The sequence below is a fragment of the Lagopus muta genome, chromosome 10, assembly GCF_023343835.1.
Source record: "Lagopus muta isolate bLagMut1 chromosome 10, bLagMut1 primary, whole genome shotgun sequence".
Lineage (NCBI taxonomy): Eukaryota > Metazoa > Chordata > Aves > Galliformes > Phasianidae > Lagopus > Lagopus muta.
In genome coordinates, this window is record NC_064442.1 from 5,908,878 (window position 1) to 5,931,651 (window position 22,774).

At 45.4% G+C, this 22,774-nt stretch overlaps 1 long non-coding RNA gene across 1 annotated transcript; it reads right to left on the reverse strand.

Annotated features, from left to right (window-relative positions):
* Positions 1-631: 631 nt before the first annotated feature.
* On the reverse strand, positions 632-22,646 carry LOC125697996 (uncharacterized). Its single transcript, XR_007379037.1, has 3 exons — positions 21,929-22,646; positions 5,785-5,933; positions 632-2,576 (listed from the first exon to the last, which is right to left on the reverse strand). It is a non-coding gene; the product is annotated as an uncharacterized LOC125697996 (long non-coding RNA).
* Positions 22,647-22,774: the final 128 nt, after the last annotated feature.

Sequence of the window (22,774 nt, forward strand, 5' to 3'; positions counted from 1 at the left end):
GTTTGCTGGAGCCTTTGCAGAGGCCAGCTGTTAATAGATGGGCTGCATGAGCCTTCTCATTCAATTTATCACCAGGCTTGCACAAAGCATTTCTGCTGCTTTCATGGAGGCACAGTCAATCTAACTACCTCACATGTCTGGAGAAGCCCTGATTGCTTTAGCATCCATTGCTCAGTTTTATTCTTAGAATAAACCCATGGGGAAGGGATTGTTGTTTGCTCCATTTTACAGCTTCATAGACCATTGTCCAGGTTGGAACATCTCATTGCTACCACTGAAAGCAGTAGTTCTTTGTAAGTGGCCGCTGTGCCTGTGTTGTCCCCAAGATGTCACCAGGATCTGGCCCTGTTGCAAAGAGCTGGAGACTTACATGAGCTTATTGCTTATGTTAACCTCTTGGGAAACTGTTTGCAAATTAACGCATGCCTAATTTCAGCTCCAAGCTGGGTGGCTGAGGCAGAGAGGCTGAAGTCCTCAAAAGTAATGAGGTGCTTCCTTTCACCTAACATTTTTGAGGACCTATGTGCTTTGTTCAGTGATCCTAAAGAACTGGAGCTCCTGGGTCAGAGATGCAGCACTGAGCTGCTCTTTTTCAAAGAGGAGCTCCTCAAAGGATTTTGTCACAAAGCTTCTCACAATCCTGAGGGATTCCATCCACATAGGGGCCACCACAGCCTCAAGTTTTGTTTTTTCAAGCCATTGGGAATATAATTTCAAAGTCTTCCCATAGGCTACTGCAATGGGCCTTAGGATATGGTTAAAACCCAGTCCCAGGAAGATATTGATAAACAGGGGGGAGCTCACAGAAGGGGAATGAAAAATATCCCAGTCTGGAGGCTGTGATTTATGGTGATGCATGTGGTAGAGCTACCTATGTTGGTTAAATGATGACTGAACAGGTGCTAATGGCAAGTCTGTTTGAAAAAAGAAGAGTAAACCACCAGGGACTAAAAGTGGGTGCTTCAGGTGGGTGCATGCCAATGAGCTGAGGAATGGTCTGCAGATGAATCAATTGTGTGAATTAACTAGAGTTTAAAGCCAGAATTTAACAACCAGACTGCAAAAAACAGACAGGCTAAACACACACACACAGAAACGCTCCAAAACCAAATGGAAAAAATAAAAAAAAAATCAAAAGAAAATAACCTCCCCTAGCTGTATGGAAGGGCTGGTCGTGACCAGCCCAGGAGCAGTGCTGTGGAATGAGGCCAGTGGTTTCTCCCCACACATCTCAGCACACCCATGGGCTCTGGTCCCAGCAGGCTGCTTCAAGCGTTTTGTCGACAGCTTGAATTTCTGCACCACTCTTGCTTTTTCAGCTTCGTCATTTTGACAGGCCAATTCTCTGACATTTTCTCCTCTGCTGGCTTTGCGAGGCAGAGGCGACGTGCATTAGCTGAGCTCCCAGCACTGTCCTTTCCCAGGCACCAGCCGTGGCTGCGGCAACGTTTGCCAACCTTGCAGCTTTTTCCCCCAGATTCTTTTTTTCAGAGTGGTTTGGAAGGCCCTTGGGGATGTTCACTCAGCTATTTGTGTGCTGGAAAGAAATCCATTTTTCTCCAAGGTGGGTGACCGCTGTGGGTTTGTATGAAGCCATCGTGCTCCTACTCTTGTAGGAGTTTCATGGACAAGGTTATTGTGTCCCCTCCCAACTCTCACTGACAGTCAGCATGAGGGAACTAATTGCCTGCCTTTAATAGATAAACCAAGGGGTGCTTAACCTCTGATGACTGAGTGGGTCTGAGAAATGAATCGACCAATCTTTAATACAAGGAATCAGATGGTCAGAAGAGGCAGGATGGGATGGCAGGTCTGTTCAACTGCTAAAATTAAAGGGTCCAGGATGTGGCTTTTAAGAGAGTCCAAATAAAAGGCTGCCCATCAGCACAGGAGTTCAGGGATGGGTGATGACATACTTGTGTCGGGAGCTGGACACATCAACAGGGAGACCATGGCTGGGAAATGCCTCCCTCGGCACGGAACCAGATGATGCTGAGTCAAATCCATGCCCTGCAGTCGATTTCAGCCCATACTGCTGCTGTTATCAGCAGTTGGAAGAGGGAGATGCAGGGAGTGGAGGAAGCACCTCTCCCCTGGGCTCAGTGCCTGGCGTTCCCAGTGATTTGCTGGATGCCCTTGGAAAAGCCAATTAAGGTTTTGTTGCCTCGGATTTCTCAGCTGTACAATCCAGACCTGTTTGCAGGCGTAATTAACCCATAGTCTGACCACAGTTTCAGGCATGTGGTTTGTAAGGGGATGGCATGATTATTTCAAAAACCGGGTATTGAGAGTATTAATAGATTTTTAAGGCTTAAAGCAATGACTGTGCTAATTTATTTATACAGCATTTGTTAACAAGATTGCAGAACCTCTTCCAGCAATATCTACACTGCAGGCATGCCTGCAAGTCCTCTCTGTGCAGTAGCATACCCTCCAGAAGATGTTAAGTCTTGATTTAAAGATCCCAGGCGACAGAGACTTCATCACATCTGCAGGTCAGCTGCTGAAAGCTTATTTTCCTGCGTTGCTGAAGTATGCCATATTGCTAGTCTGGGTGTATCCAGGATCAGTTCCCACTGCACGAAGATTAAAGAGCCATAAATGTGAGCAATCTCTAACCCAAGTAGGGAGCTGCAGACTGTGACTGAGTGAGCTTTTTGCATGCAATGTGGATAAACTGGATAGATTAGGGCTTAATCCTCTCGGAATAAAGCAGGTTTTCAGAATCTTAGGTAATTCCTAGAACCCTCATCTGAAGACTTCCAGATTTTTCCAACCTCTTTTTTAGATGCCTAAAGCAAAGAAAATATCAAAGACAAACTCAGTGACCTTGTATTTAGGTGTAGTACCTCCATACCACCACCTACTTCCTTCCTCGCTCATTCATGGTTCAATATGTGCTCGTAACTACAGCCTTGCACTACAATCTGTCTTTGGCAGTGCCCTATTTCTATTCCAACACAGTTTCTGGGCAATCTCAAAGTACCTGTTTATAATGTGATCAGTGTTTAGACACAAGTGTAGGGCGAGTAACTGATATTTTGATTTAGAATAAACTATAGAGCGCCCAGTAGTCTGCCTGTGTCTGCGAGGTGGAGGCCAATCCACAGCCGGAGTTTCTCAGGCTGAGACATTCAAGCACGCCCTGGATGAAGCCTGCTGGATCACACCAAACCTGGCATAAACTGACAGTGCAAACCTCCAAGGAACATCCCTCTGCAGATGAGATGTCCGTAGGGAGGAAGACAGAAATTAGGATGAGAAATGCAAAGTAAATGCAGAACAAAGTAAACGAAGAATGTTTCCAGGAAAAAGGTCTGCAGGAAGGGAGTGGGACTCGACAGGCAGGAAAAGGGGATTTCCGCCCTAAACAGAAGGAAAGCTGCGCCAACAAGCAAAAAAGCCAGGATCTGCTTTACTAAAAACAGAGAAATAAGATACGAGAGAGCAGTAAGGAAGAAAAGAAACCAGGAAATAGAAAATTCTGTTTGAATTAAAATTAACATTGGCTAATTTCAATTAATTAATTCAAGTTAAGAACTCATTTTTTCTTGTAACATGGAATTATTCTGCTAAGTGGAATGGACAGGTAGATGAAGAGAAAAACACCGTAGCATGAACTGAGCAGGAGATGTCAGAGGAATAGATCAGAGGTTATACCAAAGAAATGCTAGAATGTTGAAAAGAATAAAGGGACAATTTGGGGAATGGGGAAGTAGTCAAGGATGTACGCATCTGTATGGTGAGAAAACCAACACTCCTGCTTCGTCACAGCACTGCAGCAACAGCAGCAGGGCTCTTACAAAATCCATCCTGCACAGCAAAGCTCTTGACTCAAATGGAGACAAACCTCTGTGAGACTCTTAATGGCAGCAGTTCTCCACTGGGACATGGAGGGGCCACTGAGCATCACTTCTCATTGCCATGGACAAGGGTCTGATGTTCAGTTTTACCTCTCTTGTCATCTGCTGCTGAATGGGAAGAGAAAGCCTCCCTCCTTCCCTTCTGCATCAATATAGTGATGGAGAACAAAGCTTCCCCTAAGTGAAAGTGTAAGCTTAGCTATGTGATTGGTTACAAGGCATGTTTGCAGCCTGCGGGGACGCTCGGGAGCACACTGATTGGCTGTGCTTAATAGCAGCGACAAAAATCCTTACCCTGCCCAAAGCTGCATTAAAACCTTCCCAGCACAAAGGGCCGGCAGTGAGCGGGGCTGGCGGCTTCTCCCAGGGGCACGCAGATTGTGCTGGGCTGTGTTTACAATGCAAGCAGGTTTTATGCTACTTTGGGCTCAGCAGGATCTCGCCGAGATAATAAAACCTCCTTTCTTTTTTTCCTGGAAAGGGCAAAACTCTGAAGTCAAAAGATTAACGCCGATGCGGCTCTCAAGCTGCTCGCCAGGGCAGAGCAACCTTCCTGGAGAGCCCAGCTCTGAATGGAGCTGCTATGGCTTTATTTATTTATTTATTTCTGTTTTAGAAAACATCTTTATTTTGATATTCCCATGCATCAAATACAATGCTGGGGATATCAAGCAATATAACGCTGAGGAGATAAAGCAATCCCAGAGCAGGGCTTATTGTGATACCACACCCATTGAGTGCTTCATCCCAGTTCATCACCCTGAGCCATTCTCCCCACGCAAAGGCACCCAATTAGATTTCAGGATGAAAATCTATCCATTAAATAACTTTCCTACGGGGAAAATTGCTGTCTACATGACATGACGTGTCTTTCCAGGAGGAGATGTCCATTAGAGCTAATTGTGCTGGTGGCTTTGGTAATGCAGACAGTGGTTGGTTTGGTGTCGGACAGGCAGACTAATCCTATTTCCACTCATTCTACTGAACAGATAGTGGATGTTAATTACTTTAGTTACTAATTTTCCAGACCATGTTGTAACCCATTATCCAGGGGTGAAAAGATTTGTAGCCCATTATCACGTCCCTCACATCAACTAATGACTCCAAAAATAAACACGTTTAAAGGTGTTCAAATGAACAGTGATTTCTATGTGTTTTTGTGACAACTGTATTTTTGGCACATGCTCTCTAAAGCCTCAGTATTTTACTGCAAAACACGTGTAAGGTTGGGAAAGCTACTTATTAGATAGACTTGGAATACGAAGAATGCTTTTTTGGCACTGGCCCATTTTATGTCCACTTGGATTTTAAGTAAAGACTGAGCGACTCTGATGCGAGTAGAAGAGGGCAAGTAAATGGAAGAAAATGTAATTGGAGCAGAGGAACTTTCTGAGACTCAATGTGGGCTGTAAGAAGAACTGACACATTTCCTCAGAATGACTTCTTCCAAGAAGAAGCCTGCAGTCAAGCAGCTGGGGGTGGCCAGTCTACCCAAAACTTCAATATCTCATTAGAAAGCTACAGATTTGACTATGGAAACCAATTTCTTCTCATAATTTGTGATTTGGGACTGGAAATGTTGGTTTGTTATCAAATAATGTAAAAAAATCACATTGTCATAGAATCATAGAATGGCTTAGATTGGCAGGGACCTCTAGTTCTAAGCCCCTGATGAGGGCAGGGTCACCAGTGACTAAACGAGGCACAAGATCAGTGCTCACCATTCCAGTCCAGTTTCCATTCATTTGCGCTCACCCATCTTAAAGTGTAATAGGAACTTTTTTGAGGTCTTTTCTTTCTTTAAAATTATATCTGAATCAACGTACTGAACCTTCAGAACATTTTTTGATGAGAAGCAGACAGGTGAGAGGGAGAAATCACAGGCATTTGAATAGATGTCTTATAAAAGACAAGAACTAACCTGAAAGTTCAGGAGATGCTGAAACAGATGGTTTCCTCAGAGGTAATCTATTTTCTGAAATTGGTGTTGCTGTATGTACATAAACATTTCCTATGGAGAACACTCCTTGTCTTTGGATAAAAGGCACCTGCCTTCCATGCAGCCGGTACCTGAACAAAGGAGAAAAGAGAGGGAAAAAAATAATAATAATCAGGTTGCATTTTTCAAGTCTTTGTTGCAAAAAGGATGTGGAGAGGGTGAATACTCCTAATTATTATCTGAGAAGCATTCACAGCTACTAGCTTTGGGGAAGCCTGTGGCAGGTTAAGAGAACACATCAGCAAGTGCACACGAATGAAGAGGTACCTGCTCAAAGAAAAACAATGCATAAAACATCCTGCTTATGCAAATGTATGATGATGACATTGCCAGGCGCTGATTAGGAAGTAAATCTGATTTTCTCAGGGCTCTTTTTACCAACAATGTACTGGTTTTTAAGGCATCCGGTAGCTGTAACGGTGGCTCAATGCTCCTTATTTATCTGTCCTCTGAGGTGAGGTAGAGCTCAGAAATAAGCAGGGGAGGGAAGAATCCTGCTTTGGGCTGCCCTACAGGGGCAGAGGCTTTAGGGAATGGAAGGAACTCTCCACTGCTAGCAGCGAATGTGGTTGCTGATCCTAAGAAGCATCACAGTCCTCCTTCAACAGCTTTCATTGCTGGGAAGATTTTTCTGATAAACAGCAGCCATTAGCACATGCAAGTGCCTATTGAAAGCCCATCTCATCTTGGCATTCATGACCTGCGGAGATGGGTTCCTAGCTCTACAAACTGGCAACAGATCACATTAGCAGATGGCCTTAAGTACATGCATGCCAGCCCTCATTATGTGCCTCTCTCTCTATTTTTTTCTTCCTTTAAGAGCCATGTGGCAGCATCTCCCACGCCTGGGATGGCAGCGATACACCTTGGTTACACAAGAAAAGGGCCGTTTCCATTTGCAATGCATTCTGAAGTCCTCACCCTCAGAAGGCACAGAGCATCTGTCTGCTTTGAGGGAACAGCTGTGCATCCATTTTGGATAGCTTGGGGTGGGCTACCGGCGGTCTGTACAAAACAAAGCTACCAGGATCTGTGTTTCTCAGCAGACTCTCAGCCTTGGAAGGTATTCCCTCAAACACTGCTGGGGATGCGTTGCTCCTGCTGCCTCCTGGGTCAGTCGTGGAAGCTCTTCCAGGTCTTACCCACAGGATGTTGGTATCAGAGCACCTTCCAGACCGTGGCACAATGGTTTCGAGACTTCTAACTTGGTTTGCTTAACTTCAGGTCTGTGTCATTCACCCGACGCACAGAGCCAAGGCCTTTTGCCTTCCTGAGGATCGCTGTGACTCTGCTGTCTCCCTGCTCATGCCAACCTCAGTATTTTTCCTAAGATAAATGTAAGCCATGTACCTGTCTGTCAGTCACTTCTTCAGGGATACTGAATCTACGAAAAAGAAAAACCCGACCTTAAATGACATATCATACTAAACTGTCTCATTACTTCCAAAGTGAGATGAAATGCCTTCTCTCTACGTATTATTTTTTACCCTATGTCTCGGTAATACTCTTCATTCGTGGAAATGGTTTTCAGACTGGAAGATTATAGACTGGTCAGAACCAAAGAAAAAGAGAGAAAGATTTACTCCAATCATGTCAAAGGGACCTCAGTGAATATTAACTGATAAAGTACACACCGATCGCAGCACACCCTCATCGCTCGCCTGTGCATTTATCCCACTTGATGAATGGGAGCAGTTTATAGAACAGGCAGAAATTGATACGGAAGAGGTTTCTATCTGGAATGCACTGTATAAATTACTGGATGCTTATCTGTGAGTAATTCGCCTGCATATGCTAACTGTCCAGACACTTGCAGCCTATGGCAAAGACATTAGATAACCTTCGATTCTCAATTGCTGGGGGCAATCTCCATACTAAATAAATAGTTCATCTGTTTTGGACACAAATGATGTATCTGTTTGTAAGCATCACAAATTCTGGTCTAGAAATGGATACTTACACTATACATTTTTTTTTTTAAGCTGTCTTTCCTTCCTTTGTGCCTGCAATTGGTGGCTGCACTTGATGTAATTTAGCAGCCCGCTACTCATGCCTTGCCTGTTTTATCCAGTGGGTTTCTGATGCGCCTGTCTGGGTGCCTGTCAGGTGGATGGACAGTTGAAGACATGATTTTTTTATCTTGCTCCTTCTTGCTATATGTGCCCTGCTGAGGGGACAAAATACTCTTGCTCATGTATTTGCCTGCAGTTAGGCAACTTTGCCTGTAGCTCTTTGCTGCTGCAGACCTATGTGCTGCTCTGAAAAGGAAATTTTTTTTCTACTGAGCTCTGCAGGCTCGAGACTGGAATTCACCTGAGCAAGAAGTGAGGCTAGGATGAAAATTAAGCACAAGGGTGTAAAGAAAAGTGTTTTCCATTGCTCAGACAGGTGAATGACAAATATCACTCTCTTTCCGAAATAACTCCCACTCCCCAGCTTAATGCAGACATTGCATAGTGTTTGTTTGGCACAAGCTGGGTTTATAGCTCTATTTTCTAGAAATAAAATCGCTGTCTGCCTGAAAGCCAAAGCAGCTTTTGCTTTCCAAAGGAATTACATTGGCGCTCACAACCCATCTCAGTCTGGTGCCAACTGAGTGCAAATGAACCAGGACAAAATTGGGCGCATGGAGAGAAACCTCGGGGCTGCCTAAAGGCTCCAGGCAACTTGCAGATCAAAACCAGATGGTCTGGTGGTGCTGCTTCAAGCCCCCAGCCAGAGATGCCTTGTCTTATGACCACCCAGCTCCTGAGCCAGGGAAATTTCAGGAGCAAGCTCAGCAAAAGAGTCCACACCAGTCTCCTTGCCATGGAATGCACTGGAAAGTATTATTAAAACATAGGTGTAAGACAATGGTCAGCCAGCAGTATTTTTTCTGCCTAGCAAGTGGTGCTGATAAGTGCAAATTCCCTTGGAAGTTATCAGAGAAGCCGGCTGTGTTTGTTCGCTGGATTTGTATTTCTCAGCTGAAAGAGGTGCTGATCCCATGTCTCATTCTTGGCACTGCCAACATCCCTGGCAGAAAGCTGTGCTCAAAGCTGCCTGCTGGGAAATACTCCATTAATCAAGTGCTGACAGACCTCCTCGCTACCTCTTCCCATGACGGTCACACGTGTCATTTTTGCTCTGGAAAGTCATTCCTTGCAATGCTGTGTGGCACAAGAGCATCACCACGTGAGCATCGCCAGCATGCCCACTGAACCATGGGGCACGGGACATCTCAGTGCCACATCTCCACAGTTCTTGAACATCTCCAGGGATGGTGACTTCACCACCTCCCTGGGCAGCTGTGCCACTGCATCACCACCCTTTCTGAGAAGAAATTTTTCCTAATATCCAATCTGAATTCATCTGTCAGCCGCCAGCTACTCACTCCACAGACCCAGTCAGTGCCACATCAACCCTTGCAGTATTGCATGACTGGGACCTGGGTTGGACAAGCCCTTCTTTGCATGCATCCATCGTGATTTGCACACATTTCTTTAGATGCGTGAGTCCAGGCAGCATCCAGTGCAGAAAGAAACTGAGAGCAAGTTTCCATCTCAGTCTCAGCAACACATCTGTCTCAAAGGAGAGATTGTCCAGATGCTATTTCTGCCTCCTCACAGCTTGTTGCAGCAAGGACTCCCCCACTACCTTTCCCAGAGGACAACAGAGTTGCCTTCACGGTTTTCTAAATTTGGCTTTAATGAGTGCAAAATAAATAAGGTAGCAGGGGAACATAATCTGGTTAACAGAGCAGCAGCAGAAAGCGCAAGCTGTTGGCATACGGCGATGGATTCTGATTTCCTGCAACGAATCCATAGGAGCATCACAAGGCCTCAAACAGAAACCTCAGTGGTTTGGTGGGGATATGGCTGGGCATGAACCAGGCAGGTAGTCCTTAGTGATGACAGCAGAGCCGTGTTTGCCTTGGGCAAACACACATGCCTGCTGAGTTTGCTGTTCAGATGCTGTTTATGAAGAGAGAAATAGCACAGCCTGGAATACATAAAGGTCTGTACAAAATCACCCACTCGTTGGGACTTGCAGATGCACTTCAGTGCTAACGCCCATCCTCTGGCTATTCCTGCTATTGCTGACACTCTCACTCTGCCTGTGGATCTCCTTTCTCCTCCAGCCCTGGAGCACCAAGTTCTGCTTATCCATCCGAGTTTGAACCACTATTGTGCACTGCACCACCGAAGCACCCCAACCTTGGACCAGACCTGATTCTGAGTCTCATGGAATGTGATCCCCAAATACTGGTGCTGTCAGATACTCAACAAACCTTGCAAACCCAAATTCCTTAGTCCAATGCTGTGAAGGAAATGCAGAGTGAATTTCCACAGGGGCTGTGTGCTCACAGCTTCCGCTGAAGGCAGCTGAGGATGCTACAATGCTCCAAATCCTTTCTTAATTAGACCAGAAATCTTATCATTTCCTGGGAGGGTTTGATATGTCCTTTACCTTTTAAAGGAATTCTGTATTTAAAAATATATCTGATAAACAGGAGCTTCTCTGAATACAGAAATAAATGGAAGGACAATCAATTCCTTTTCCTTGCAGTTCTGAGCAATTTTAGCTAGAGAAACAATGCTTGTAAATAACCCGTGACCGTTTTTATCCAAAATGATCTTCCTAGCAAATTAATCCATTATAAGACACAGAGGGCATGAACAACATGCTCAGCCAGTTTTCTTGCTCCGATTCCAACTTTTTCAGGTCTGTGACCACCCATTCACCAAAGAAGAAATAAATAAAATTATCTCTAATTTCTCACTAATTTCTATCAGCTTATTTTTAGGGAATGAAGCAGAAAATATACTTTTGTACATATTCCTATTTATAGAGGATGAACACAAACTGTCAGATTTTGGTGGGAACTGCTGGGGCAGGAAATCAGCTGCGTATGAGCGCATGGGGTGAAATGCAGGATGAAACATTCCCCTATACACAGTATGTTAGTAGGGTCATACTGAAGGCTGAGCTCATGTTTCGATGTCCTCATGGCTGTCTCATCAATGCTGTGTGTTTATTTGGCTTTTTGTGAGGAGGGTTATTCGTGGGGTGGGCATAAAGGTGCAGCAAGAGGTTGTAGTTGTGGCTTGTAGTGTTGGTGAGCTGGTAGGACGGGTGAATAATGGAAAGAAGGCATTACTGTGCCCATTTTATGGATGAAGAGTGGAGGCACAAGGAAACAATGGCAAGCAAAAGCCCATGAAGGACAAAGAAGTGAAACCTATTTGTCAGTTCACTGCGGTTGTGTTGCAGGGCTCACCAAGCCTTCCTAAGAATGCTCAAACCACCAAAATTCAGCAAGAAGCTGGAAAACAGCAACTTTGTTCTCTGCATCTGCAACAAAACAGGTGGGATTTGAGGTGCTCAGAGCAAACTGGCAGGACAGTTTGGCACCAAGGAGCTGACCCCATGCACACCCAGACCCTGCTGTGGACATCAAAATGAGCAAACAGCAGCAAAGTATTTGTGAAGATTAAGATGAATGATGCTTGCATGTTTTGCTCAGTGATGTTTCTGACCTTTGCCATGAATGTTCATCTATTTGTTTGCAAGAACAATTGTGCAAAGGGAAATTCTCAGAAATATGCATTAGAGTGAAGCTTCATCACAAAAGGACTTACGTAGCCACGCAGAGATCTCTCTGCTGTGTATAGGAGTTTCTGTCCCTTGGGAAGAGAACAGGAGTAATATGATCGAGGTAATACATTCTGCAGAGCAGAAAACAGCAACGAAAGGATGGCAACCAGCCAGGTGAGACTGAAGAGAACTCGAGGGCTGAGATGCAACACAGACTGCACTGAGGAGGGAATGTAATCATAACAAACAAGCCCGTTCATTCATGAATAATACAGGACCAAGAGACAGATCTGACTTTGTCAGATTTAAATTATTTATGGTTGGTACGAAGTGGACACCTGTTAGGGCTCATGGCAGTGCTTTAACCCAGGGCACTGAAGTTGAAACGCAAAAGACAGTGCTGCTTAACCTGAAGTATATCATCTTTGTTGCAAGCATCTTTAGGCTGTGCTTTTGCTTCATTCCATTGCTGAAATTAGCAGTGATTTCTCCATAGGCCACCAAAGAGAGCCAGAGTATCCCAGGCCATTGTTTTTCCTAAAAATCCCAGCAGCTCTGCAATATACCAGAGCCACTTCTGAAAGCCACCCTGCATTCATGTCTAAGTAACCCCTCTTGCTCTGCAAATGACTTGTTTTTCTCAGGGTTGTCATAGAGAGGAGGATATCGATGAGTCAGTCGGGTGCCAAGGAGCACAGCTGAGAAAGAGGCATTGCAGTGGAGTCTTCTGCTTTCTTCCTGAAAGCACACATTTTTAGCCTGTTTCTCCTGTGTTCATCTCTTTGTTCCCTCGTGCCAATTTGGATGCCGGGAAGAGGAGCATCCATCACGTTCAGAGGATGCTGTGAAAGCAGACACTCTGTAGCAGGGAAGTCAATAGGTTGTTTAGTTACACCCTGCTTCCAGAAAGACAAAACTCACTTCTACCTCTCTGAAAGAAGGAAAGGTCTCAGGTATCAGTGCATTAGATCTTGAGAATTGTCCCATCAAAACACAGAAAGCAGTACAGGTTGTTACCTTTTGAGAGAAATGCCCAGCTGAAATCTGCAAGGTCTTTGCTTTCTTCCTTGTAAGAGAACAGTGAAGAATGAAAGCTGTCAGTTGGTTCTGAGGCTGTTTTCACCAGATATAACCCACAGCCTTTTTTTTTTTTTTCCTGATGTATTTTAGCTTTGTTTGCACTTAACTAGAAAGCCAAAAAAGAAGAGATACAAGATGAATGACACCAGGCCTGTCCAGTTCTGAGTTTTAACCATCAGAAGGCTCCTCCAGCAACAGTAGCACCAAGAGAAACCCAGGTCAGTGGCTATCATGTGGATCGAGAGCTGCCTATATGCTCCATCTCTTCCAGAAGGTGCAAATGCAGCTTTAATCCCAATACCCAGAGCAACTTCATCCTTTTAGGCATCTCTAACAATTACTCCATTCACAAGGGAACAGTTTTGACTACAGCAATGTATTAACTAAATGAATTTACTCACTGATGTGCCCTTTTATCATCTCAAGTTCCCACTGTCCCATGACCTGCTGTACTCCAACCACACTTCAAATCTCTGTTTTCTTCTTCCCTGGCTGCCAAGCACCTTCATATTCCCATTTGCAGTTTTGCATAAAGGATGCCAGTACAAAAACAAATAAGCATGCGTTGTGCAGCCACCTTTTGCTGAACATAATCCCCACAAGGCTGCTGGTTGACTTGTTCCTAAAGCAATATCAGTGTGTAAATACCACTATGGCAACACGTGGCTGGTAGCTAATCCTGGTGATGTTCAAGTGCCATTTCAGGCTGGAATGTGCTCTGACTCTGGCTACATCCAGAAACCAAGGAGTCTTTCAAACAGCTCTGCTCCTTACCAGAGGTATGTAGGAGCTGTGTGGGTGTTAGCACTGGTTGAGCACTGATTTCACTGGGGAATTAGTACATGTTCTGAATGGAGAAAATATGCTTCATAGACCCACAGTTAGCAAGAAAGAGCCCTCCAGGATTCCAGGCAAATGAATTCCTCAGATTGAAATAAAGAGGAAGGGCTGCAGAGAAGCTGCCACCATCCCCATTATCTGCTCACCAGTCACTTCTCACACATGCAGAGGGCTCCAGGGGCCACCCCAACCCTGGGGGCCACCCCAACCCCGGGGGCCACCACTCACTCTGAACAGTCCCTGTTCTACCTGGGGCTGAACGTGCTGACACATTGCAATCCTTTGGTACACCTCAGGAGATAAAAGTCTGGTGTCCCCTCCTCTCCCACCTCTCAGGAAAAGTTTTCCCATCCTGCTGTATAATGAGTCCATTTTTATTCCTTCTGGCCATCTCCCAAACATGAAACCGGTACCTCATCACAAAGGCTCAAGGCTTTTAATAAAAACCCTGAATTTCCTTCTATTTGAGGCCAGAAGGTGACTAATGAAAAAAAGAGCCTGTGAGGCAGAAGGACGCTCCACAGCAGCCAGAGTGGATGTGCTGAGTTCATACTGGTGGCAGCCAACAAGTCCCCATTGCATAAAGTGGGGCCCCTACAAAACCAGGGTACAGCAATGGAGCCCTTTGCAGCCTGGTCACATTGCTCCCACCCCTGCAGCAAGGCAGCAGGACATAAGCCCAGCTTGAGCACTGCACTGCAGGCTCCTTGCCAGCCCCTGCCAGAGATGAGCATTTGCAAAAAGAGCAGATACAAAGCCAATTTCAAATGAATGTTGGCCTCAGACTAACAGGAAAACAAACCATTTGCTTTGATTTTTAAACATATTGGTTCTTCTTTCAGAGCCTGGATCAATTGAAAAGGGGAGCTGAGCAATGGATAAGTCCTCACTTGTTCAAGAATGGGATTTCTTAAAAAAAAAATCAGCAAAAGTTGCAATTTTTTGCATTTCCCTCATAGGAGCTGTGTCTGCTCCCATTCCCCAGTGAGAAGCGGGCTCAGGGTGTGCCAGAGCAGCTACCAGAGTGGTGAGAAACCACCACGCAGGACATTCCAGACATCTACAAGCAAGGGTATTTTGAAATTCAATATTTTGTTCTACTTCACAATTCCCACAGTGTAAAGCAGAAAAGACTGCTTGAAGGCAATCAAAACATTTCCTTTCAATTGAAGGCCAAAGACCTCAATTTTTTTTTCCATCGTGATAGAATCCAAGCTGCTGTTTTCCAAAGAAAACTCAAAATGATCCAACAAGAGACCCTCTGAGCTCATCAAGAGATTGTACGAATGAAGTACTCCTGAAATGGAGATGCTCCAAAGGAGGGTCCTCCTTTTGAAGGTGGGCAATATTCTGACCAGCTCTATTTAGCACGTTGCCTTTGTGTATCACCTGCACAACTGCAAGGCACTGGTGTAGAAGGACAAGTGGGCATGGTGGTGATGGGTCAATGATTGGACTGGATGATCTTAGGGGTCTTTCCCAACATTAATGATTCTAAGTGGCAGGTGGAAACACCTGCTGGGGATTTCAACCCTGTTGAAGGCTGACTCATGAAACCCATGGAGGTCTGAAGTGCAATCCCTCTGCCAAAGAGGCTGAGATCAGATGCTTCTCCCTCTCCCCTCATTAGTAGCTCCCACCTGGTTGGATTTGTGTAGATCACAGGTGCTGCTGTTGTCCATGTTTGCAAAGCCCTTGTCTCAGCTCTGACTCAAGCTGTGCATAATGGCTGCAACACAGCTCACGTAAAGGCATCATTGGGAACGTGCCCAGCACTCACCTTCTGCCCCCTGCAAATGCAGCCATGTGCCAGGTGCATTGCTGAGCTCAAAGTGCGCCTGGAAGGTGCATGGCAAAAACTGCCCTCTGCCATAGAAAGAGCAGCCAGCCCATTTGGGAGCAGTGAACAGAGAAGATTTAGCTCAGTTATGGGAGCAGTGATGGCCTATGATGCAGTAATAACAAAACAGTAGGTAACGCTGTGGCATTTCAAAGGTCTCTAGGTTTTTTGCAATGCAGACGTGCCAAGTCCTTTGTCTCAAAAAATGATTCAGTGCACAGCTGCTAAGAACTCTGCTTAAAAACGGGGATTTGAAAGAAACCTTCACCTTTCTGACTACATTGCCTCATAGCAACCATGTGAACCCAAACCCATCCCTTCAGATCTGGGGAGCACACACCAGGAGGTCAGAAGGGAAAAGCCTGGGATCAGCAGGGATCCTCTTGCAGAGAAGCCCCTTACCCCATTGAAAAGATGTCTGTGGGTGCACAGCAATGGGACAACATGGCCCAGGAGACCCATACCCCTGCCTGGCTAGTGCTTGTCATGGAAGAGAACAGATTGATTTTACACTTCTACAAACAACATGGGAAATGTCTGTCCTCCCTGACTGGCTGAGCAGGGCTCTGCAAAAAGAGCTGCTGGTACAAAAGCTCATGATTCCAATTATCTCTTGTTTTTTCCTGCCAGTAATCTCCACTCCCGACCTTTTCACAGTCCCCACTCCAATCAGCACATACCCAAGGGCATCTCCTAGTAGAAAGCACGGGAACATCACACTCAAAGCCAACCCAAGCTCTTCTCAGAACTGACATGAATGCTTCTAACAACCACCCCACATCCTGGGAACCAAGTGAATGTGACACAGAACCAGGACTGTGCCCTCCAGCCCTGCATCCCAAGACTTACCCAGGGACAGCAGGAGGAGGACCACCACAGAAGCTGAAGGAGGTGGTGGTACACCTCCCTGTGCTGTTGATGTGACCCATGTGTGAGTCCTTTCTAATTAAAGCAGAGCTCGGGGCACAGCCACACACAGGGTGCTGCTGCTAATTAGGGAGGGCTGAGTGCTGACACATCAACCTCTTGGTCTGGAAACATTAACTTTACCAGGTGTAATATCATCTTGGTGACATAAAGGTTAATAATCTGCATCCAAAACAGAACCCAGCTCAGTAAATACTGAATGAACGGGGTGCTGGTAGAGGTGGCAGCAGATTGCTGGGTGTAGGGCTGCACCATCGGGACAGCCAATGGGGCAGGAGGGGAGATGCCCTCAGAGGGGACACCACAAGCAGAAGCCAGGCAACAAAATAAGATTTTCTGCTGTAAACAAATCCTGTTTTCCAACCATCTTCCCTCACTCTGCCCCTCAGAAACCATTCTGCAAAGTTGTTTGAAAGGGAATTCAGAGCAGCAGCAGTTATGTTCAGGTTGTACGCAGTAATACTGGAGAGTTTTCTAACTCTTAATCTTTGTTGCTGCCTTTTTCCCCCCCCACCCTGCCTTCCAGAAGAGTGGTGAGGATCAGGCAAGGACAAAGACTGAAACAAATACACAGTAAGTGAATATTCAACTCGGATTGAATGCAGATGCCTCATTTAGCATCATTTGCTAGAGACTGAGGAGAAAATGATTTCCTTTTCTTATAGAGTTAAAAATAATGGCTCGCATAAATGTCTGCTTTTATTCTGACCACAGCAGCAGACCAAACAAGTGGAAATGGATATCATCACACTCCCAGGAACACGCCACTCTGCTGGCCTGACCCCGTGGCCCAGGCACTTTGATGGAGATGAAGGCAGAAACCTCTCCAGCTCTTGAAGCAAAAACAGCTGCAGGGGCACCGGATGCTTTGCAGGGCTCAGCCACCTCACTGAGCTGTTATTTTACTAAAAGAGGGTTGTTATTTTTTTTTGACACAGCTGCACTAGCACAGAAAGCATCAGACAACCAGAAGACTTCCAGCACATTTCCAGGCTGCTCAACTCAGAGCTACTCCTCACACTGCTTTCTTCCAGGTATTCAAATCCTCACCCGGTTCTCCCTCTCCTTTTCTACAACCCCTCATTAAACTTCAGCTGAGAATTCCCCTTTTCAAGAATCTGCCCCACACTCTCCATCACAACCAGTTTTCACCAGGACTTCTCCTATACTAGTCCCCATCAATCTGCATCTCAGTACCAAACCTCCAACCCCAAATTTCAGCTCTGCCTTCACTGAAACAAACCTTTCTGTGAGAAGCAGGGTGCCAGCCCAGCCAGTCAGAGCACCAAGAGATCATCCAGCGAGACAGGAGAAGAATGAAAATAGTGTTTTTAATACAATTTACAGCAAACTTACAGTATGTTATTTCACATCACATATTTCTAAACTGCTCATCTGGAAAATATAAGATGCAAAAAAATACAGAATGCAGTACTGAAAATATATCGAGTGTGCAGCTCCTCTTTAAAAAAAAAAATCAATTGTACAGGGAAATTGTTCCTTTTTTCAGGTTTTGGTTTATTTTGGAAGGGCTACTGAACACCAGCAATAAGACCAGCACACTGCAAAGGCTCCCCCTTGGGCACCATAGAGAGGACTGACTGCCACATGGATGGATGAGCTCCAGGTGTGACATAGAGACCATCAGCATGGAAGCACCCTCCCCATGCTGATGGTGGATGGCACCATGCACTGGCCACAAGCACTTGCCAGAGAAGCCCTCAGCAGCTGAGGACTGGAAGAAACAACAGCCCAGTGATGGGATGCATCAGGACTCGGAGGGAATGGAGCAGACGTGCCTCACTGAAACACAGCATCGTGTTCTCCATTATTATGCCATGGAGAAACACAAGGATGGAGGGGGAGTGGGCTAATGAAGTTCCTAATATTCTTACTGGTCAATAAAAAGGTTCCTCCAAAGCCCCAGAAGGGCCAGCTGGCTCAGTTAACAGGACAGCTTTCCCAATCTGCTTTGGATTTGAAGCTCTCTAGTTTGCTCAGCTGTAGCTGCTGCTGGGGGATCTCAAGGGTGAGTAATGGGGTTTCACAGACAAGGCATATATGCTCTGATCAAGCTCTGCATCAGGAAAACAAGCAAAGAAATCAGAAACATGGCAGAGAGGTGGCTGGGCAGTGCTGCTCCTGCTCACAAAACACTCCAAGTCAAGAGCTGCTCTCCTCACTGCATTTAACCTGCACTGCTCCCTCCACCCAGGCTTGCTTTCACACAGTGCTTGTGTCTTACCTGTGCAGGGCAAAAGGAAATTGAAAATATCCTTATTGTAAACGTTTCCCCTCTAATGCCATTTATGTACTGTTAGCTCACATGACCCCAACCATCCAACACCTCGAATGGGATGTAAGTACACATAGCAGGTAAAAAAAAACACAAATAAAAACATTTTTGCAGACTGCATTTGACTTGTATCAAAATCCTAACAGACACCACATTTATTGTACTTTATTTACACGGTCGTCACGTATAATATAATACAATACAGTGTTCCATTCGCAGTGGTAGGCACTATGGGTTTTAAAAGGTCACAGCTCTTCCCCTGCTCCCATCCCACCCCCCTCCCCACTGAAGAGCACCCAGAGCTGCCTTCTGCTTGCAATGCTGCCCCGTCCCAGTGCTGGAATTTTGCTTTGACCCCTGCTCTGAGATGGCAGCTCCCCAAAAATGGATGGTGGGAGCTGCTGTCACATGCTGACATGGAGAGTCCCACACTTTGGGGTCACAGACCATTAGCAAACCGTACTGTTTCTCAATGGCATTAAATGCGTATCTTCAGGACTACGCTTATAGCTGAAAATGTCAAGAAGGCAATAGGGGCTCTGCAGGACAAGCTACAGGCCTCCAAGCACAGCTTGCAGCCACCTGCAACCAACAGAGCACAGTTTTGGTCCTGTGCAAAAGACTTTAGGAAAATGGCTGCGATTCTTCAAGAGGGATCACCACCTCCCATCTCACCAAAAGCATCACGAGCCAAGAACAGGGCTCACTCACAGAGTCACATAAGTATTAAGGTTGGAAAAGATCACCGAGATCATCTAATTCAACCCATCTCTTCCTTTCAAGTTCATCCTGTTGTGAGGCACCAAAAACATAGCACTGAGATGCAGTTTACACTGAAGGGTATTTGTGCCATGTCAAAAGAAAAGGATTTTCAAGGGCAAAGTTTCATATAAGTGGCAGGGAAGGACTCTCTTTTCTGTCCTACCAACAGCCAATTCCATTGGGAAGAACCAGGATATGTTGGGCTATATGCACCTCATTGATTCCTGAGGTTCTGCTTCAGATCTGTGCTAACACTGCAAATAAAATTTCCACCACCTCCTTCACCTGAACAGCAATTTGTTTTTGTCTGGGTTCGTACCCTTCTCGTGTTTGCTCTCAGTAATTACTCAAATGAATGCATTAACTGGTAGGAATACCGGGAGAGGCAGAGAATTTAAAGCACCTGGGAGAGAATATTCCTGGAAAGTGAATGGTGAGCTGGAAGCCAGCACCTGCGTGTCCAGCAGCACTCTGCCCACTGGCAGAGAATGAGAACCCACCCTCTCACTCAATTCTGAAGCACATACAAAACATTTGTACTGAGGAGAAAATTCCATCCTAGGGAACCAGGGATTAGAAATGTCCCCCATGACTTCCATGTCCAGACAGAACAAATTTGTATGAATTATAAGAAAGCTTTTTCAACCCCCAACCCAACCACAGATTATACACAGAAGTGGCCTTGCAAATACACTGGAGGCATTTTCTTGTTTTTCTCAGCAACTCACAAGGAGGAAATAAAAGGAAAAATTCATTTATGAAGTTGCTATAAATTATTTGCTGGGTTGGACTTGACAAGTTCCTTATTGCTTTTTGCCACGTGCTGACACTGACTTCGTGTAAAGCAAATCCAGTGCTGGAAGTTGTCAGGGCACTGCTAATCTTTTCCTTTCTGGGGTGTGATACTCTGCTCTCCTGCAGTTAATCTCAAAAGGGAAAACACCACAAACTCATTGCGTGCCAAAGACCACATCCCTAGAGTCACTCCATTCATCCAACAGAGCCTGAAGCAAGGTTTTGACAACCAGAATGGTATGTAAGCACTACATACATCCATGCTGCTACTCTTGCAGCCATCTAAATGGATTCCTTCGTGGTTTCCCCTAAATATCCTCTCGGGACTGAGGGATACTCATAGCTCAGCTTATATCAGTGGCAATGCTGAAATTCAAGAGGTCCACACTGATACTCTGAAAAAAGAAAACCCTGGCATTGCTTCTGACTAGAGGGAGCCTCATCTGCTTCACTGGATTCAAGGAATAGACAATAGCCACAGATCATACTTGGCATCACTAGTTAATAAATAAGTACCTGAAGTCTAAGACCTACTGAAATATCATTTTCACAGCAAAGTAATTTTATTAAGACTCAGATTGGCTAGAAATTTAAATGGAACAATGGAAAACATGTTTTGCAGCCTAGAAGTAACAGAGTTAGTGCATCAAAGCAGAACAAGCTATCGTACTTTGAAAGTATCCAAGACCTGCTCATACCCTAAGCATGTTTAAATGCCAGTAGTGACTCAGTAGAAGTGAGGAACTGCCACTAGAGGAATCATAAGGGCTGGAAAAGACCTCTAAAATCATCTAGTTTTGACCCATACTCACTATGTCCCTCAGTGCCATATCTCTGTGGTTCTCAGACACCTCCAAACACAGTGACACCCCCCCCCTTCCCCCCCCCCCCCCACCTACCTCCCTGTGCCAATGCATTACCACTTCTTTTGAAAAGAAATTTCTCATGACATTCAGCCTGAAAGGAAGGAAGCACTGTGGCTGGAAGCTGAGGGCTGGTTTGGAAGAAACATCCACAAACTGTAGGTTTTGAGAAGGCAGGTCTGTCCAGCAGCACTGGAGGCTGGGTCATCACACCAGTCAGTCCTGGAAGCTCTATCTCAATTAATTGCTGTTTATGTTCACAGCAACTAATTATCTCCTGGCTGCCCGGTGGGGTGGGAGGCTAAGTGGACAGGAGGGCACTATGTTGAAAGGAGAATGCTGGGAGCCTCCCAGCGCCCCCAAAAGAAGATGAATCACAGCAGTAGCATATGATGGTGGGAATGGGGTAAGCTCAGCCTTCAGTAAGGAAGGAACAAGCTCCTAATGGAAGCGGAAACAGGTGAATATTATTGCTTACATTTAGGGGTGCTCTGCCCAACATATAAGGGGTCTGTTTACTTCAAAGGAGTTAATCAGATCCACACAGAGAGCAACAACACATCTGCTTCTTCCTACAAAGATTACACACGTGAAATTAAGGAGACAAATGTGCATGGCTGCGTCCAAAGGCAGAGTGGCCCTTGTGAACAGAGGACCAAAGCTGTTAAGACTTCAGTAAAGTACTTGCATACATCTTTACTGCTGATAATTCCCTGTGTCCCCTACCAAAAATAAAACAAACATCACTATCAGACTTGCTCAGGCCTTCAGAAAACACCGTGCCCACAGGACACACAAAGGTAAACCCCAAGTATCTCACTTCTAACACTTCTGACGAGCAAAGACCACCTAAGGATGCTACACCAAACTCTGATGAGGATTGGAAAGACTACAGATCTCATTCAGACCCTTTATTATTCTGTTTTAATTTAAGAAAAAACACCAGTGTATCTCAGTGTAATGCCATAACGTGACAGAAGCTATAGCAATAACAGCAGAGCAGCACAACCCCAGGCTGCAACAAATGAAAGCAAGCTCAAACATAGCAGCTGTAGACACAGAAACAAAGGAAGAAAAGCTACATACCTTCAAAAGACCTCAGGCAGGCAGGATCTCCAGCAAGATCTCCTCATCTCCACTGCCAGCCCTTAAATGAGGTCTGGGAAGGGATAGATCCTGGCTCCACCCCTTCATCACTTAGATGCATTGCATTGCATACACCTGAGCTCCCCTGGCTTGGCCCTGTCTTCCCACCAGGTGCTCAATCACTGCTTCAGGCCACGACTTAGCATTTCCAATCCTATCAGCCATTTGGAAACACTCCGATCGCTTTCCAAACGTCTGCAGCCCATCAGCTCAATTCTGAATCGTTACTACTGCAATTAACTGACGCTGACTCCTTTCTGCACCTTCCCCTTTTCATCTCTGCAGCAAGGTGAGACCCAGCTGGATGGATGATGGAAGCACTCAGTAGCTCAGAGCATCTCGCAGGGTATGGCAGTGCGAGGCCCTTCTTCTTGTGAAACATTTTGAGTTCCTAAAGCAGGGAGGCTTTGTTTAGATAATTCAACTGATGATCTTTTTGATCCCGTTACACATCCAGGATGTTCTGAGCAAAGACAGAAAAATGAGTGGCTTCAATATGTATTGAAAAAAAGGTTCTGAAAATGCAGCCTGGTGCTGAATGAGGATGTAAAATCGAACAAAAAACCTCAATGGTAATCTGCACAGATTTTTCACTGGGGCTCCCTTCTGATTCTATTGGGACAACGGCAGGGTGGTATCCATTCAAGAGAAAGGAAACCCCAATCTGAAGTCATGCAAGGCAACTGGACAAACCCTCAAAGACTGCTGCCTCTCAAGTGGTTTACATCTCCAGTATCCCCTTCCTTAGCAGACAGTCATAAAGGGAACACCATGCTTGGAGATGGC